The sequence below is a fragment of the Saccopteryx bilineata genome, chromosome 3 (genome assembly GCF_036850765.1).
Source record: "Saccopteryx bilineata isolate mSacBil1 chromosome 3, mSacBil1_pri_phased_curated, whole genome shotgun sequence".
Lineage (NCBI taxonomy): Eukaryota > Metazoa > Chordata > Mammalia > Chiroptera > Emballonuridae > Saccopteryx > Saccopteryx bilineata.
The window spans coordinates 239,196,346-239,215,948 of NC_089492.1; the positions used below are offsets into that span (position 1 = coordinate 239,196,346).

At 39.1% G+C, this 19,603-nt stretch overlaps 1 protein-coding gene across 5 annotated transcripts in view; it reads right to left on the reverse strand.

Moving 5' to 3' along the window:
* Positions 1-18,990, reverse strand: part of ATG4C (autophagy related 4C cysteine peptidase) — a 102,516-nt gene extending 83,526 nt beyond the window's left edge. Inside the window, exons 1-2 of one of the 5 annotated variants that reach the window (XM_066269008.1) lie at positions 18,720-18,990; positions 12,761-12,827 (exon numbers count right to left, since the gene is read on the reverse strand). The gene's annotated coding sequence lies outside the window, so the exon portion shown is untranslated. Of the gene's footprint in view, positions 1-12,760; positions 12,828-13,830; positions 13,893-18,673 lie in introns of all 5 variants that reach the window. The other 4 variants (XM_066269009.1, XM_066269010.1, XM_066269007.1 and 1 more) reach the window with 4 other exon arrangements.
* Positions 18,991-19,603: the final 613 nt, after the last annotated feature.

A 19,603-nucleotide genomic window follows, 5' to 3' on the forward strand; every position in this document is an offset into this window, starting at 1 on the left:
AAGGTCACTGGCATGAAGTCCAAGTTCGCTGGCTTCAGCCCAAGGTTGCTGGCTTGACAAAGGGGTCACTTGCTCTGCTGTAGCCCCCTGGTTAAGGCACATATGAGAAAGCAATCAATGAAAAACTAAGGATCTCAATGAAGAATTGATGCTTCTCATCTCTCTCCCTTTCTGACTGTTCCTGTCTATCCCTCTTTCTGTCTTTCTCTCTCAAAAAAATAAAATTAAATTAAAATTTTAAAAATAAAAGGCCATTGGCCATTGAGGATGGATCCATGGCCTCCACCTCAGGCACTAGAATGGCTCCAGCTGCAATGGCGCAATGCCCCAAATGGGCAGAGCGTCGCCCCTGGTGGGCATGCCGGGTGGATCCCAGTCGAGCACATGCGAGAGTCTATCTGACTGCCTCCCCATTTCTAACTTCGGAAAAATATAAAAAATAAAATAAAAAATAAAAGGCCAAAAAACATAAAAATATTTGTAACCTTACTAGATCAAAATAATTCACATTAAAGGAATTTTATATTTTTTATCATCACAAGAGAGGAAATTAGTGAGCTGAGGAAGCAAGCATTTTACATAATTATTTGTCAAATTATAAACTCCTTGAGGGCGGAGAATGTGTCTTGTTTGGTACTATAGCCTCAAATCTAGCACATCAGTATGCCCATAAACACAATTACCTGCTGACAAAAAACTTATGACATATACATATTATGATAAAAATCTATATCATCATAAAAATCTATCCAGAAATCATCAAACTATGTGAGGCAAACTGATAAAACTTCAAGAAGAAATACATGAATCCACTATGACAGTTGGAAATTTTTAACACCCCTCTATTAGAAATGGACAGACCCATGCCTGACCTGTGGTAGCGCAGTGGATAAAGTATTGTGCTGGAATACTGAGGTTGCCAGTTCGAAATCCTGACCTTGCCTGGTCAAGGCACATACACATACGGGAGTTGATGCTTCCTGTTCCTCTTCTCTTTATCTCTCTCTCTCTCTTTCTCTCTCCTCCTCTCTCTCCCCTCTCTAAAATGAATAAAATCTTTAAAAAATAAATAAATAGACAGATCCAGCAGGCAGAAAATCAGTAAAGACATAATTGAACTCAAGGGCACCATCACTCAACTGGATACAAATGGCATCTAGAGACTATTTCACCCAACAACAACAGATTACACATTCTCCTTAATTTCACAGTGTTCACCAAAAGAGACCACATTCTGGGCCATAAAACACCCCTTAACAAGAGTAGAAATAATATGTCTGCTCTCACCACAATGGAATTACATTAAAATCAGTAACAAAAAGATAGCTGGAAACCCCCAAAATACTTGGAGATTAAACAACATACCTCTAAATAATACAAATCTCAGGAGAAATTTTCAAGTATTTTGAACTAAATGAAAATAAAAATATAACATCAAAATTTGTGAGGAGCAACAGGGAAATTTATAGTATTGAATGCATGTATTAGAAAAAAAGAAAGACCTAAAATCAATAAACTAAGCTTCCACTTCAGGAAACTAGAAAAAGAGAAGCAAATTAAATCTATAGTAAGCAGAAAAACAGAAATAAAAATTAGTGCAGTGCCTGACCAGGTAGTGGTACAGGGGAGAGAGCATCAGATTAGGATGTGGAGGACCCAGGTTCAAAACCCTGAGATCGCCAGCTTGAGCTCGGACTCATCTGGTTTGAGCACAGCTCACCAGCTTGAAGCCCAAGGTTGCTGGCTTGAGCAAGGGGTCACTCGCTCTGCTATAGCCCCCCATCAAGGCACATATGAGAAAGCAGTCAATGAACAACTAAGGTGCCACAATTATGAGTTGATGTTTCTCATCTCTCTCCCTTCATCAGCCTGAGCACAAGCTTGTCAGTTTGAGCATGAGGTTGCGAGCTTGAGCATGGGATCATCAACATGATCTCAAAGTGGCTGGCTTGAGCCCAAAGGTTGCTGGCTTGAAGCCCAAGGTCGCTGGCTTGAGCCCAAGGTCACTGGCTTGGCTTGAGGCCCCTGGTCATGGCACATATGAGAAGCAATCAATAAACAACTAAAGTGATGCAACTATGAGTTGATGCTTCTCAACTCCTTTCCTTCTCTTTTCCCTCTCCCTCCCTCTCTCTCTCTCTCTCTCTGAAAATAAAATTAAAATTAGGGCAAAAAGAAAGAAATCAACAGAGAAAAATCAACAAAACCAGTATCTAGTTCTTTAAAAAAAAAAGTCAGTAATGGCTAACTAAAAAAAAAAAAGAGAATGAGAGAAAGAAAACAAATTATTAATATCAGAAATTAAAGAGGAGATATCACTACAGATCCCATGGACACTAAAAGAACAATAGTGGAATATTATGAACAACTATATGTTCAAAATTTGATAACCTAGATGAAATGAACCAATTCCTTGAAAGACACAGTCGGCCAAAACTCACACAAAGAGAAACAGATAGTCTGTCTGACCAGGCGGTGGCTCAGTGGATAAAGTGTTAACCTGGGATGCTGAGGACCCAGGTTCAAAACCCCAAGGTCACCAGCTTGAGCCCAGAGTCACCTGCTTGAGTGTGGGACATGACCCTATGGTCGCTGGTTTGAGCTCAAAGGTCACTGGCTTGAAGCCCAAAGTCGCTGACTTGAGCAAGGGGTCACTGACTCGGCTGGAGCCCCTGGGTCAATGCGCATATGAGAAAGCAATCAATGAACTACTGAAGTGTGAAAACTACTAATTGATGCTTCTCATCACTCTCCCTTTCTGTCTGTCCATCCCTGTCTGTCCCCGCCTTCGCTAAAAAAAATAAAATAGACAATCTATTGATAAATAGGACTATATCTATTAAAGATATTGAATCAGCCTGACCAGGCGGTGGCGCAGTAGATAGAACGTCAGACTGGGATGCAGAGGACCCATGTTCAATACCCCAAGGTCACCAGCTTAAGCACAGGCTCATCTGGTTTGGGCAAAGCTCACCAGGTTGGACCCACCCAAGGTCAGAGCTTGAGCAAGGGGTTACTTGGTCTGCTGAAGGCCCACAGTCAAGGCACATATAAGAAAGCAAACAATGAACAACTAAGGTATTGCAATGAAAACTGATGATTGATGCTTCTCATCTCTCTCCATTCCTGTCTGTCTGTCCCTATCTATCCCTCTCTCTGACTCTCTCTCTGTCTCTGTAAAGAAAAAAAAAACTGAATCAATAATAACCTTCCAAACCAGAAAGCATCAGGTCCAGAAGGCTTCACTGGTCAAGTCTACCAAATACTTTCTAACTCATTCTATGAGATCAGCATTACCCTAACATTAAAACTAGACAAAGACATTACAAGAATAGAAACTACTGACCAATATGAACATAGATGCAAAAATCCTCAATAAAATATTAGCAAGTTGAATTTCACAATTTGATAAAAAGGGGAACAACATGCTGATGCCTCTCTCTTTCTCTCTCCCTTGTTCTCCCTCTCTCTCTCTCTCAAATCAACAAAAAAAAATTTTTTTAAAGAAAGAAGAGAGCCTGACCTGTGGTGGCGCAGTGGATAAAGCATCGACCTGGAAATGCTGAGGTCGCTGGTTCAAAACCCTGGGCTTGCCTGGTCAAGGTACATATGGGAGTTGATGCTTCCGGCTCCTCCCCCCCTTCTCTCTCTCTATCTTTCTCTCCTCTCTCTCGGTCTCTCTCTCCTCTCTAAAAATGAAAAAAAAAAAAAAAAAAAAAAAAAAAAAAAAAAAAGAAAGAAGAGAACAAAGCAGAGATGTCCCCTCTTACCACAGTTTTTCACAACACCCTAATTAATGCAGTAAAACAAAAAAAGAAAAAAGTGGTACATAGATTGGAAGAGACAAAACTGCCTTTCTTCATAAATGACATGATTTTCTATGGAGAAATTTTTTTAAATTAACACAGAAACTCCTGAAACTAGTAAGTGATCACAGCAAAGTTGTAGGATACAGATTAATGTACAGAGTCATTTGCTTCTCTATACACCAGGGGTCCCCAAACTTTTGACACAGGGGCCAGTTCACTGTCCCTCAGATCGTTGGAGGGCCGGACTATTAAAAAAACTATGAACAAATCCCTATGCACACTGCACATATCTTATTTTAAAGTAAAAAAACAAAACGGGAGCAAATACAATATTTAAAATAAAGAACAAGTAAATTTAAATCAACAAATTGACCAGTATTTCAATGGGAACTATGCTCCTCACACTGACCACAATGAAAGAGGTGCCCCTTCTGGAAGTGTGGTGGGGGCTGGATAAATGCCCTCAGGGGGCCGCATACGGCCCACGGACCATAGTTTGGGACCCCTGCTATACATCATCAATGAGCAAATGGTAACTGAACATAAAAACACATTACCATTCACATTAGCACCCCTACAAAATGAAATACTTAAGTATAAATCAAACACAATATGTATAAGATCAATATGAGGAAAACTACAAAATTCTGAAAGATATCAACAAAGAACTAAAATGAAGAGATATTCCATGTTCTTGGATAAGAAGACTCAATATTGTCAAGATGTTCTTCCCAACTTAATCTAATGACTCAATACAATCTCATATAAACCCCAGCTAGTTATTTTGTGGATACTGACAAACTGATTCTAAAGTTTACATACAGAGGAAAAAGACCCAAAATAGCCAACACAATATTGAAGAAGAAGAGCAAAGTCAGAACACTGCCACTACTGAACCTCAAGGTTTACTGTGAAACTGCAGTAATCACAACAATCTGGTACTAGCAAAACAATAGGCAAATTGATCAGTGAAACATATCATATCATATCATAGAAAGCACAGAAATAGGCCCACATAAATAGAGTCAACTGGTCTTTGACAAAGGAGCAAAGGCAATACAATAAAGCATAGTCTCTTCCAATATATTATGTGGGAATAATAGGACATCCACAGGAAAAAAAAAAGAATATAGACCACACACTCTTCACAAAAATTAACTCAAAATAGATTAAAGACCTAAATGTGAAACACAAAACAATAAAAGTCCTACAAGACCTAAATGACCTTGAGTATAGCAATGACTTTTTAGATACAACACCAAAGGCACAATCCCTGAAAGAAATAACTGACAAGCTGGACTTCATTAAAATTAAAAACTGCTGAGAAAGACAATGTCAAGAAAATGAAGACGGGCCAAAGACTGAAAATCTTTGCAAAAGACACATTTTATAAAGGACTGTTAGCCAAAATATACAAAGAACTTTTAAAACTCAAAAATAGGGAACAACCCAATTTAAAAATGAGCCAGCTGCCTGACCTGTGGTGGCGCAGTGGATAAAGCGTCGACCTGGAAATGCTGAGGTCGCCGGTTCGAAACCCTGGGCTTGCCTGGTCAAGGCACATATGGGAGTTGATGCTTCCAGCTCCTCCCCCGTCTCTCTCTCCTCTTTCTCTCTCTCTCTCTCTCTCTCTCTCTCTCTCTCCTCTCTAAAGTGAATAAATAAAAGTAAAAAAAAAAAAAAAAAAAACATTTAAAAAAAAAAAAAAAAAAAAAAAATGAGCCAGCCTGACCAGTGGTAACACAGTGGATAGAGTGTTGACCTGGGAAGCGGAGGACCCAGGTTCAAAACCCCGAGGTTGCTGGCTTGAGTGCAGGCTCACCAGCTTGAGCACAGAATTGCTGGCTTGAGCATGGGATCAACACAATGCTGAGATTGGTGGCTTGAGCCCAAAGGTTGCTGGCTTGAAGCCCAAGGTCATTGGCTTGATGAAGGAGTCACTGGCTCAGCTGGAGTCCCCAGGTCACGGCATGTATAAGAAGCAATTATGAACAATTCAAGTGACACAACTCTGAGTTGATGCTTCTCATCCCTTTTCCTCCTTATCCCAAGCAAGAAAAAAAAATGAACCAAAGACCTCCACAAAGATATACAGATAGCAAGGAAAGTGTATGAATACGTGTTCCACATCATGTTATCAGGGAAATTAAATGAAACAATGAGATACCACTTCTGTTAGAATGGCCAAAGTCTAAAACACTGACAACACCAAATGCTGACAAGCTTGTGGAGCAATATGATACTCTCTTTCTTCGCTGGTAGAAACTATTTGGAATTTTGGGTACAGCTATTTTGGAAGACAGTTTCATAGTTTGTTACAAAACGAAACATACTTTTACATGAAACATACTCTTATAAGAGATGCAATTGCACTCTTAGTATTTACCTAAATGAAATGAAAACGAATATCTACACAAAAACCTATATATAGATGTTTATGGAAGTTTTATTGATAACTGTCAAAACCTGGAAACAAGCAGATGTCTGTCAGTAGGTAAATGGATAAATTGTAGTATATCCAGATAACAGAATATTATTCAGCACTAAAAAGAAATGTTATCAAGCCATGAAAAGATATCAAGAAAACCAAATGCATATTTCTAAGTGAAAGAAGCCAATTTTAAGAAGCTACATACTATATGATTCCGACTGAATGACAATCTGGAAACGGCAAAATTATGGAAACAAAATGCTCACTGGGTGCCAGGTTTGAAGGACTGTGGAAAGAGGATAACAAGTAGGCAGAACACAGAGGATTTTGAGAACAGAGAAACTGTATATGATACTATAATTGTGGATATATATTATTGTACATTTAAACAAACTCATAAGATGTACAGCATCAAAAGTGAACCCTAATGTAAACTGTGAACTTTGGACGATAATAATACGTCAATATAGATTCACTGATTGGAAAAAAACAAATAATTTGTTGACAGTGATGTAGATAGTGGGGGAAGTTGTGTGTGTTGGAAGGCAGGAGGTACATGAAAATTCTGAATTCTGTATATTTTCAATTTTGCTGTGAACCTAAAATTGCTCTAAAAAATAAATTTTATTAATTACTCTTAAAAAGAGGTGTCCAGGGCATAGAGAAAAAAGAACAGCGTGAATACAATGTATGGGTCTGTATGCATATGTACTTTGATTGTATACACATAGACCCACACATACATACACATGCATAAAACAATGTCTAGATAGAATCTCTAAGAGATGAAATATTATTTTTACTTTTTTTTAATTATTGATTTTTTTGAGAAAATGGGAGGTTCAGTGACAGAGACAGAGATAGAAAAACATTGACTTACTATTCCACTCATTCATGCCATCATTGATTGGTTTTTCTATGTGCCCTGACCAGGGATCGAACCTAAAACCTTGGCATGTCCAAATGACAACTAATCTGCCCAGCCAGGGCCTACTTTCTTTTTTATTCTGTCTTTATTATTTAAATTGTTTACATTGAGCCTTTAACCAACTAATCTACCCTGCCTGGGCCTACTTTCTTTTTTATTGTCTTTATTATTTAAATTGTTTACATTGAGCCTCTTCTAAAATAACAAAATTACTCAAAAATAAATTAATCAAATGAAAATTTTTAATACACAAAATTACATGTGTCCAGGTTATTATTGAATTCTAATAAAATGACAAACTGCTTGACTAAGAAATCTGCAGAAAAGACCTGCCATCACAAAAGTCCTGAACAGCCTATAAGAAAGATAAAAAGCACTGGCCAGTTGGCTCAGCCGTAGAGCGTCGGCCTAGTGTGCGGGGAACCCGGGTTCGATTCCCAGCCAGGGCACACAGGAGAAGCGCCCATTTGCTTCTCCACCCCCACCCTCCTTCCTCTCTGTCTCTCTCTTCCCCTCCGCAGCCAAGGCTCCATTGGAGCAAAGATGGTCCGGGCGCTGGGGAAGTCTCCTTGGCCTCTGCCCCAGGCGCTAGAGTGGCTCTGGTCTCGGCAGAGCGACCCCCCCCCCCCCCCGGAGGGGCAGAGCATCGCCCCCTGGTGGGCAGAGCGTCGCCCCTGGTGGGCGTGCCAGGTGAATCCCGGTCTGGTGCATGCGAGAGTCTGTCTGTCTCTCCCCGTTTCCAGCTTCAGAAAAATTAAAAAATTAAAAAATTAAAAAAAGAAAGATAAAAAATGATGAGACAAAGTGTTTTTTCCTTTTTAAGACAAACAGCTTGGCCCTGACCGGTTGGCTCAGCGGTAGAGCGTCGGCCTAGCGTGCGGAGGACCCGGGTTCGATTCCCGGCCAGGGCACACAGGAGAAGCGCCCATTTGCTTCTCCACCCCTCCGCCGCGCTTTCCTCTCTGTCTCTCTCTTCCCCTCCTGCAGCCAAGGCTCCATTGGAGCAAAAATGGCCCGGGCGCTGGGGATGGCTCTGTGGCCTCTGCCCCAGGCGCTAGAGTGGCTCTGGTCGCAACATGGCGACGCCCAGGATGGGCAGAGCATCGCCCCCTGGTGGGGTAGAGCGTCGCCCCTGGTGGGCGTGCCGGGTGGATCCCGGTCGGGCGCATGCGGGAGTCTGTCTGACTGTCTCTCCCTGTTTCCAGCTTCAGAAAAATGGAAAAAAAAAAAAAAAAAGACAAGCAGCTTTATTCTTGTGGTTCTTGGATTCAGCTATTTAGGCATGTAAAAAACTTGAACATCCTGATGTATTCCCCAGGGCAGCTTTGTCTAAATAAAATGACTTGGAAGATATCCCTTAATTCCCCAGGGCAGCTTTGTCTAAATAAAATGACTTGGAAGATATCCCTTAATTCCCCAGGGCAGCTTTGTCTAAATAAAATGACTTGGAAGATATCCCTTAATTCATACTTTTGTTTTTCCTTAAAATAACTGTGGTGAGATCTGGGAACAGGAAAAAGAATAAATTAATATTGAGTCCATTCAGTCCATTAAAGTATTTTATTTATACTATTTGTGTGAGATAAGCCAAGGAAAGGCAAGACAAACAGTACTTTTCGTTTAACTACTAGTGAGCAAAAAACACAAATGAAGAAACCGTAATGCACAGTAAGGCCTGGCCAGGTAGCTCAGTTGGTTAGAGCACCATCCTGATACACCAAGGTTGCAGGTTTGATCCCCAGTGAGGGCACATATAGGAATCAACCAATGAAAAAAAAAACAACAAGTGGGACAACAAATAGAAGTCTTTCTCTCTCAACCTCTCTCTCTCCTTTCCTCCCTCCCTAAAATCAATAAATTTAAAAAACAGTAGTAGTCTCATTGCAAAATTCTAAGCTATCCTCACCCACAATTTCCTTTTCCAAAAGATTTCATAATTTTTAAAAATAATAAAAAACAAAATTCATTGTATATTATGTATAAAGTAAAGTGATAATTTACTCGTTATCTAGTATACTTCAATCACCTATAGTACCTAAAATACCTGCTTTTATTGACCCAGTGATCAAACTCACATGCCAAAATTCTTATTTGTTTTATGTAGTACATACTGTCAGAGCCTGAATCTGGAAAATCAACAAAATAACATTCTTCACAATTTCCAAACACTTTTAGAATGAGTTTATGGTTTATTTCTTAATACTTTAAGGAAATTAATAACTTTTTTCAAATAAGCTTTCTTTACTAATAAATCAAACTACAACAAATCTTTCCAACCACCATTCAAATATTTCTGTTCACTGTTTACATTGTGACAAATCCATTTTTAATTAAAAGATAGCATTAAGTGCACTCTCTGAGCACACCCACGCCCCCACTTCCCTCAAGCGTGTAGTTTGCTTCTTCTATCCTAAGTTCTAAGAGTCCCAAGGAGACTTGCACCCAGGGGAGCAATGGGCAGTGGCAGCTAGTGCTGGGTTTAACCCCTCGTCTTTCTCCAGGGGCCCTTCCTAAACCTCACTGTTCTAAGCTCTAATAAACTTAGTTTCATTTTCACCTGAAAGAAAGAAGAGACAACAGCATTAAAAAGAAGAAAAGTCAGCCCTGGCCAGGTGGCTCAGTGGAGAAAGCATGCACCCAACTTGACAGAGGTCGTGAGTTCAACCCCACGGTCAAGAAGCAAACAATGAATATATAACTGAATGGAACTAAGTGAAACAACAAGTTGATGCTTCTCTCTCTGTCTCTCTCTCTTTCCCTTCCCTTCTCTCTGTCTCAAATCAAGATAAAAACAAAAATAAAAAGGAGAAAACTTTTTAAAGCTCAGTAAACATAAAGCAATCAGATGAGGTTTATTACTAAACCTACTGGTAATAATGTGAAAAGCAGAGTGAAGACTAAGCAGAGTCCTCTTGGAAGAGAGCTACAACATTTGATATGAAAATCATCTCTTAAGACCTGGATGTTCGGTGGCGCAGTGGATACAGCGTCCGACTGGGATGCAGAGGACCCAGGTTCGAGACCCCGAGGTTACCAGCTTAAGTGCAGGCTCATCTGGTTTGGGCAAAGCTCACCAGCTTGGACCCAAGGTCGCTGGCTCGAGCAAGGGGTTACTCAGTGTGCTGTAGCCCCACAGTCAAGGCACATATGAGAAAGTAGTCAATGAATAACTAAGGTGTTGCAACGAAAAACTGATGATTGATGCTTCTCATCTCTCTCCGTTCCTGTCTGTCCCTATCTATCCCTCTCTCTGATTCTCTCTCTGTCTCTGAAAAGAAAAAAAAAGACCCGGATGTCATTTTTAGGGTCACTTTTCTCACCATAACCATGGAGTGATAAATTATAAACTGGTAAATGTAAACGGATACTTGAATTAATGTCCTTGAAGGGCAGATGAAGGTTATCAGTCTCCTATATGACAATAGATTATTTTATCAACTGAGGACTTAAAGCCAAGTAAAACCTGATTATATAGTCTCTGCTCTTATTTCTTCTCCCCATCTCAGTTGTTTATGGAAACATCAATTATTGTATCAATTTCTATTCCCTCTCTTTATCTATACTTGCTAATCATCTATCTTCATGCATTAAACTTTATGTTCAGTTTATAAATCTAACATACTTATTTTTTTAAGTGGCAAATATGAAGAAAAGGAGAACACAGTAAAGTTAATTTGGGTTGTCCCCTTTCATAGCTAATGATTAGGCAAAGTAGATGACAGTAAGTTATAAAGACAAAAAGACTGAGAAAAGGAACAGCAACATAAGGGCGGGACACACACGTTCAGAAACTTGTGAAAGAAGAACAAAGAGCTGATAGCAAAGAGACTAATAAGGTAGTTTTGCCTCAAGCATATCCTTTATAAACATTGTCAGGATTCCTCAGGATCACATCCTTCAGTTAACACTCAATGCACAGCTACTTTATAATGCTGCAGCAAATAAAATGTACTATTTGTATGTTCTCCTCTTAAATTGAGAAAGTAAAAACATCTATGGAAGAAACTAAGTACTGAGCAGACATTCATTGACCCTCACACATGATTTGGATCAAGTTTCAACACGCAAAACTATGCACTTGTACAACACAGCATTATATCTTCATGGACTGTAAAGTCATCATCATAACCAAACTAAACGGGATATAGAGTTTAAATGACTTCAACCATTTACTTGAAGACAACAGCAAGAATTTTTAATGATACTGAGGTTGTTTTAATCATTTCTTGTCTTAAGCATTACTTCTAAGAAGAACATAGTATTTACTATAGTTTGATAAACAAATTTTAATTATGTCAGGACCTTAGTAACCTCTGATGAGTCCAAGATAACTATAAAGGTTTGCAGACTGCATATTTTAAAATGCAGCTGAAAACTATTAAGTATGACATCTACATATAAGAAGTAAAATACTGAGTCAAATAATCACTTAACAAAAAAAACTTAATCTCTACTAGAACTGAAGGATATCAGAATCTAAGAATTGAAAGGGAATTTACAAAATATCTAGTAACCTGTAAGTAGTAATAGTAATAATAGTTTTTGACACACACCGATCTATCAGTAATCACTCCGAACCTACAGTGCTCGGGGTGGCTGAGGAGTAGTGAAAAAAAAAGTGTAAATTTGAAAGACTGATAAAAAGTATCACTCTCATCCCCAGGAATCTGATCTGCCTTCTGGTTCAGACACACTAAACCAGGGGTCCCCAAACTACGGCCCACGGGCCGCATGCGGCCCCCTGAGGCCATTTATCCGGCCCCCACCGCACTTCCGGAAGGGGCACCTCTTTCATTGGTGGTCAGTGAGAGGAGCACATTGACCATCTCATTAGCCAAAAGCAGGCCCATAGTTCCCATTGAAATACTGGTTTGTTGATTTTAATTTACTTGTTCTTTATTTTAAATATTGTATTTGTTCCTGTTTTGTTTTTTTACTTTATAATAAGATATGTGCAGTGTGCATAGGGATTTGTTCATAGTTTTTTTTATAGTCCGGCCCTCCAATGGTCTGAGGGACAGTGAACTGAACCCCTGTGTAAAAAGTTTGGGGACCCCTGCACTAAACACTAGTCATATAGTAGTAAGATTTCCTTTACAACATCCTTGTGTATTCACTCAGCCTAGGCATGAACATTTCTAGAACAGACAGCTCTGTGCAATGAGCTTTATAATTAGCTGAAAATACAGCTATAGGTTTAACAGCCTGATAATGTTTTAAACTATTTTTTCTCTGCAAACGTAACTTTTCTAGAGTATCCACATATCTACATGATACTGGTTAATTTTAAATGACCGTACTTGCTTGAAAGACATATGGAACCAAAAATCTGTGTCCTTTAATTTCCATTAACTGGTTCTGGTTGTGTCCTCTGAAACTAATCCCTACTCTATTTGATAGTCTCATCAGATATTTAAAGACATACCTTCTACTCCTCCCTACCTTCACTGTCTCCTTTCTACATTAAATATTGGCAATTCCTTCACTTAAAAGACTGTTAATGTGAGTGAATGAGGGCCTCCATCAGGGTATTTTAACCAACAAGCTGAAAGGGTAGAACTAGCAACATGATACAAATATATGAGTGCTTACATGCCCACATTCAGAGGTTTCAGGTCTGATGTCTAGGATAATGATGCCATTAACAGAAACAGGGAACCTAAAAGGAGAAGGTTAAGGAGAAGATGGGGAATTCATTTGAGACAAAGGGATTTTGAGATTCGTAACAATACGGGTAAGTTCATTTCCAAGTCTCATTCCATTAAATATGATAAGCTCTTTTCAAAGTCCCATTCCATTCATTACTTTTGCCAAGAAAAAGGTAAGTTCATATTACTGAGGCTAGTAATTACATGTCCTTTAAATATAAATAGCACATTTATTGACTCATCAGTGGTTACCTCTCTAAGATACTATGAGCTACAGAAAACCATAAAACCCAGTTCCTGTCCTCATTAACCTTACATTCTAATAAGTAAGATGTTTATAAGTAAGCAAAAGTCATGACTATATATGGTTGATAGATAAAATGGCTACTCAGATGCCATCCCAAGAACAATGCAGGCCCAAAAGAGGAGGAACGGCTCAAAACAGAACATTCTCATCCCTAAGGTTAACTACAACTAATATAGTTAATTTGCTTGCTAGTCTCTCTCTTCATGGCTTCCTGGCCTTTGAAATGTAGCAAAAAGTTTACCTTTGCAGGAATGTCAGGAAAAGTTTACAGTGGGGAGAGACCTGACCATTAGGGGAGTTTAAATCACAATAGTTGTTTGTGAAAGCCTAGACACAGCACCTACTGCAGAAAGTTAAAGCCTGTAAATTAATTAGAAACTTAGATCACGAATGCTAAATCTTTACTTTGTAGCCCAGGGTAGTCAACTTTTTTATACCTACAGCCCACTTTTGTATCTCTGTTAGTAGTAAAATTTTCTAACCTCCCACCACGTCCACAGTAATGGTGATTTATAAAGTAGGGAAGTAACTTTACTTTACAAAATTTATAAAGCAGGGTTACAGCAAGTTCAAGCATATAATAATTACTTACCAAGTACTTTATGTCGGATTTTCGCTAAGTTTGGCAGAATAAATCTTTATAAAACAACTTACTATAGTTAAATCTATCTTTCTATTTATACTTTGGTTGCTCTGCTACCACTCACCATGAAAGCTGGAACGCCCACTAGTGGGTGGTAGGGACCAGGTTGACTACCACTGTTGTAGCCTAAAGAAAACAGAGTCCCTGTGAAAAAAATTCACCAGTAATTCCCAGGGTCACCAGGACCCAGCTGTTCTTGGGAGATACCTTATTCTGGATCTCTTGAAGATTTACCAAGGATACCAGACAGGACCAAGTTGATAAAGCCTGTGCTACATCAGAAAAAAACTTGCAGAGAAGGTGTCTCTGCCGCTGAATCTCCCTTTTCCTGCTCATCATAAAGTCAGTGACCAAGGCCACAAACCAGGATATGCTAATCCACCCCATCCCCTATATCTACCGCTCCTCTACAGCTCGGGGCTGACACCCTTTGCTGGTCTCAGCCCACCTGCACCCAGGAATTTTTTAAATAAATTTTCCTTTTGGAACACATTAGCCTCGTGTTTTCAGTTCAGCCCAAGGTTTCTGCCTTTCAATGGTTATGTCTTACAATAGAAATAGTGTTATAATTTGTAAGAGAAATATCTTCCCCTTTCCAATGAAAATATTTACACATGAAAAATGTGTAAATATATGTTACAGGGTAACACACGGTCACAACTGGCATTCTTCAAAGACAAAGAACAAGGACTTACAAATAACATAAATCTTTTATTCTGGGTGTAAATACAGAAAAACACTAACCATATTTCTTAGGAATGAGTTTAAAGTACTGTAAACAATTGTCTACTGTTGAAGATTAATGCTTGAATTGTATCATCAGTCAAAAGAAGAACATTGTTTAAAATGTTCGCAAATACAATTGTTTTGGCGTTCATATGGCATTGTTTGATGTCATTTTTAAAATCATTTCTAATTTTAAGTCATATTCTAGCAATTTGAAAATAGAGCTACAAATTTAAAGTTTTACAGAGATAAAATCTGCATCTGATATAACTGTTCTGGAGATCCCTATAACTATACAGTATGATGACGTTTTAAAATATTATGTCTACTTTAGAATTTTACAAATAAATTATTTTTAAAAAAGCAGTTTAGTTGGATTTTTTTTTTTACTGAGTTAATTGGGGTGACATTGGTTCATAGGCTCATATAGTTTCAAGTGTACAATTCTATATGATACATGATCTGTATAATGCACTGTGTGCCCACCACCCAGTCAAACCATCTTCTGTCACCATATATGTGGCCCCCTTTACCCTGTCCTACCTCGCCACCCTCTTCCCTCTGGTAACCACCATACTGCTGTCTGTGTCTATGAGTTTCAGTTTTATATTCCACATAAAAGTGAAATAATATAGTTCTTAGCTTTTTCTGATTTATTTTGCTTAGCATAATATTCTAAAAGAATATTTAAATTGATAACAATCACACAGAAAAAAATAATTCAAATAACTTTGACTATACATGTTTAGTGAGATATATTCTAAAGGATATAAAATGGCAAAGAAATCTTTACTTGGCAAATCTGTTATTGGAGGGAGTTTCAACATAGTAATTCAATAACTATCTTAAGTGTTGAAGGACAGATCAGATGAATAAATATAATGGTGCAGTTGAAAACCAAAATTCTCCCTGTATGAAAAGGAGATACAATATAAACTAAGAGAAGGTGAAGATGAAGTCTGTGGTTTTGAATTTGAATTGAAGGTTTCCTAAAACTCATCTTTCTTCAAAAAACAGTGGAGCTTGGGGGGGATACATGTGTGTGTCCCCATTTAGAGGGCCTAAAAGCAATGATGTCCCAGTAGCCACAAGAACATTTGGCCCTTAACACTGGTTTGAACTGCATGGGTATATTTATATGTGAATCTTTTTCAATAAATGCTATAAATGTACTTTCTCGTTGTTATAATTTTCTTAACATTTTTTTCTCTAGCTTACTTTATTGTAAAAACACAGTGTGTGTGTGTGTGTATATATATATATATATATATATATATATATATATAACACACAAAATATTTGTTAGACGACTGTTTATGTTTTCAGTAAGGTGTCCAGTCAATAAATAGTAAGCTATAAATGGCTCGGTTTGGGGGATGTTAAAAGTTATATGTGCATTTTCAACTGCACAAGGGTTATCACCCCTAAACCCTACATTGTTCAAGGGTTAACTGTATAGTCAGTGCCCAAATCTTGGTTTCTAACTACCATTTCCCACTAAAATGAACCAGGGTCCACGGTAAAATGCCTTATTCCAGGTCTCAACAGGTAATATACAAAGTGAACCTGGAATATCTTACTGTACAAAAAGTAAGAATGTGCCCCAATACCAATGTGGACCTATACAAAAGCCATAGGAACCAGCTTCCAGGGACTAAAGAAGTTTGGGATAATTTAATCATCAATAAGAATAATAGTTGTAACACACTGGATAATTTTTTTTTTTGAAGAATCCTTTGGTACATAGTGATACTAAAAAAAAAAAAGAGGAAAAAAAGCTCTTCTTTAGAGAAGATAATCAGCAAACATAAGAGGATTAAGAGAATTAGAAAACCATGCCTAGCATGTGGTGGTGCAATGGGCAGAACACCAACCTAGGACACTGAGATAGCTGGTTCAAAACCCTACACTTATAAACCTGGGCTTATAATTACTTCTTCACCCTATCCATAAGAGCGAAAAGCAAGTACAAAGTTCAGCAAGACTGGTTAAAAATAAAAATACCCTGGCCAGTTAGCTCAGCAGTAGAGCATTGGCCCAGTGTGTAGAAGTCCACGGTTCAATTCCTGGTCAGGGCACACAGGAGAAGCGCCCATCTGCTTCTCCACCCCTCCCCCCTCCTTCCTCTCTGTCTCTCTCTTCCCCTCCCGCAGCCAAGGCTCCATTGGAGCAGTCTGCCCGGGCGCTGAGGATGGTTCTGTGGCCTCTGCCTCAGGCGCTAGAATGGCTCTGATTGCAACAGAGCAATGCCCCAGATGGGCAGAGCATCGCCCCCTGGTGGGCGTGCTGGGTGGATCCCAGGTGGGCGCATGCAGGAGTCTGTCTGCCTGCCTCCCCGTTTCCAACTTCAGAAAAATACAAAAAAAATACAAAAAAAACCACCAGACTTAAAAATAATGAGATAACTTATGTAAGGTCACACTGGTAGTAAATAGCAAAACACACCTTCAATCTAGGCAGTCTGACTCCAAAGCCAGTCTACTGCTATACTATGAAATGTACAATTTAAATAAACTCATTATATTCAATGAATGCCTACTAAATGAATAAAATCTCGGGAAAATATTTTAAAAGTCTGTGTAACATTGAGCCTCTTATTATTCAATAAAGAATTTCCTGAGTAAAATTAATTGTGAAATATTTCCTTTAGCCCCAAAATATTAAGCATGGCTGAAACCATTTCTGATTAATTAGAAATAATCCAAATTTGACAGGGTACAAATATTAGAATTTATATTTTATTGACACATTAGATTATATTTGCTTAGAGAAAACCGATAACTGTATTAAAATTTCTACAGCACAATAATCAGAATAGAAAAGCTGCAGGCTTGTTTGGGGTTACATGGTCCCCCAAAAGCCAGGAACTACAATAATTTCTGTCTCTGAGACATAAATGAATAGCATACAATACTGTTTCACCAGATCTGTCCAAATATACAGAAATACCTCAATAACAACTACAACAAATAAATTTTTTTTTATATTTGCATTTATTTTATTGAATAGAACATGTGTTAAGTGGGTTTTATTTTTAAGTTTTTACTAAACTATACAATTCTCTATATTGTCTACTTTTTACCTTTAAACTGTTTCCAAAATTTTACCATGAGTGAACTGACAATTCAACATAGCATCATATTATTGGACTAATTACAAGCTCTTCGTTTTTCAGGGGAGAAGCCTTATTAATGTGTAAACTAGGCCATACACAGACTTAAACTTTCAAAGCTTTTCTAATCCCGCTGGGTACTTTCAATGACATAATCTAATTACAAGTCACAAGCAACCTAGGAGGAAAGAGTATTCCCTCGAGTCTATTATTATTAATTGACATACAATCATTGCAAAAATTCTACAGGGGACATATGTTCCCGGTAGGCAAAGAAAAAAATTCCATCTATAATTCAGATACCAAGAGATGTACGGCCACGTATTCTCCTCAAATTTATAGGCAGTAGTGAACTCCTTGTGGGAAACTAATCAATACAAAACGAAAATGTAAGCCAAAGAAACCTTTAGATAAACTAAGTACTCAGAGACATGCTGAGTAGACCACTGACGTCTCTGGTCTTCACCAGTCATCTCACGCATATGTTCGAGTTTCCATCCTAAAAAGCCCTTACATGTGGATGGAAGTGGAAGAATTGAGGGTGAAGCGAGAACCAAATAAAAGTGATTGCAAGTTAGTCTGTATGGGAAAGCATGAAGATATTCATACGAGTGTGTTAAGGTCTGAAGCAGTAACAAAGGCCAAATAGGGGGGAAATAGGAATGAGAAAATTACGACCTCAGGAATCCGATTTGGGGGGTGAGGGTTCCCTTTTCTTTTATTTTCTTAAATGAGGAGAAATAGGAAAGGAGGTAAACGGATGCGATAGTGCAGGGGACAAGTGGTGGTGCCTGGACACCTAAGAAAAGCCACCAGAAAAGGGGGAACAGCTTCCCCAGCTGCCCACAGGGAAGGCTTACGGTGTGTTACCTCTGGAGCCCAGAAAGGCGACAAATGAGAAGGCAAATGACACTAGAAAGGAGGGAGGAACCAAAACCTTCAGAGACCACACTGTGGGCCACAGGATCCCCTCTAAGGGCAGGGCCGCCCAAGAAACCCAAGAAATCTAGTCATTCGAGGATCAAGACACTAATCCCCCACCTCTTCCTGACTCCCCTGGCCCCCTCACCGAAACAGAATGGGAGACATGTAAGAAGTGTGCAGGAGCCACCAACCCGGGAGAAGGTCCAGCTCCCGCGCAAGCCGCCACCAACACTGCCCGCACTCTCTGAGGCTCCGACCACAGCGCGGCCGCCACAGGCACTTCCAGTTCCCGGGCCACCGTAGTCAGAGGACCGGCCTCCCTGCAGACCTAATAGATGAGCCACTTCCGGGCACTAACTTCCTTTGATTGGCGGCAGCAATAACAGCCGCCTACGAATTCCTGGTCCGCTGACTTCATCCATCCCTTTTTCGCCCCCTGTCCGCCACCTAGCCACTGAAGTCACCAATCTGACCAGCGGCGAACCGAGGGAAAGTAGCCATCTGTCACATTCTGCCTGCAAGGAGTTCTTGTTGAACAATTGAACTTCAAGCAACGCCACGCCCACTTTCTCGCAGGAACTTCAAGATCCAGGATGCACTGCGTCCCTCAGTCTTCACTCTCTCCCCAACACCATCAGACCGCAAATACGTTTTTAGAGAAGTCATTATCTCTCTGGCTAATGTTGACCTTTCTAACAAGCACAGCTTTGGTAAAAAATAAAATAAAATAATAATAATCATAAAGTAATATTCTTTCCTTCACGTATTGTGAAGTACTCTATAGTTGGAACTATAGGTAAATTTTTTAAAAAGTCAAGGAATGTGTGTACTCATTTTCCACATTTAGGTTATTTTCAAGGATTGAAACACATGACAATCTGCAAAGGCTTATTATAAAATGAGAATTTTTTATGCTCACTGATAAGTGGTGTTGGGAGATGCTATTTATTGCAAAGTGTAATCCCATGTTATTTTGTAGTACTGCAAGATTGTGCTGGAGCACAGACTACCAGATGTATGCTCCTGAATTGCGTGGAAACCTGTAATAATGAAACCGGAAAATATATCGGAGTTC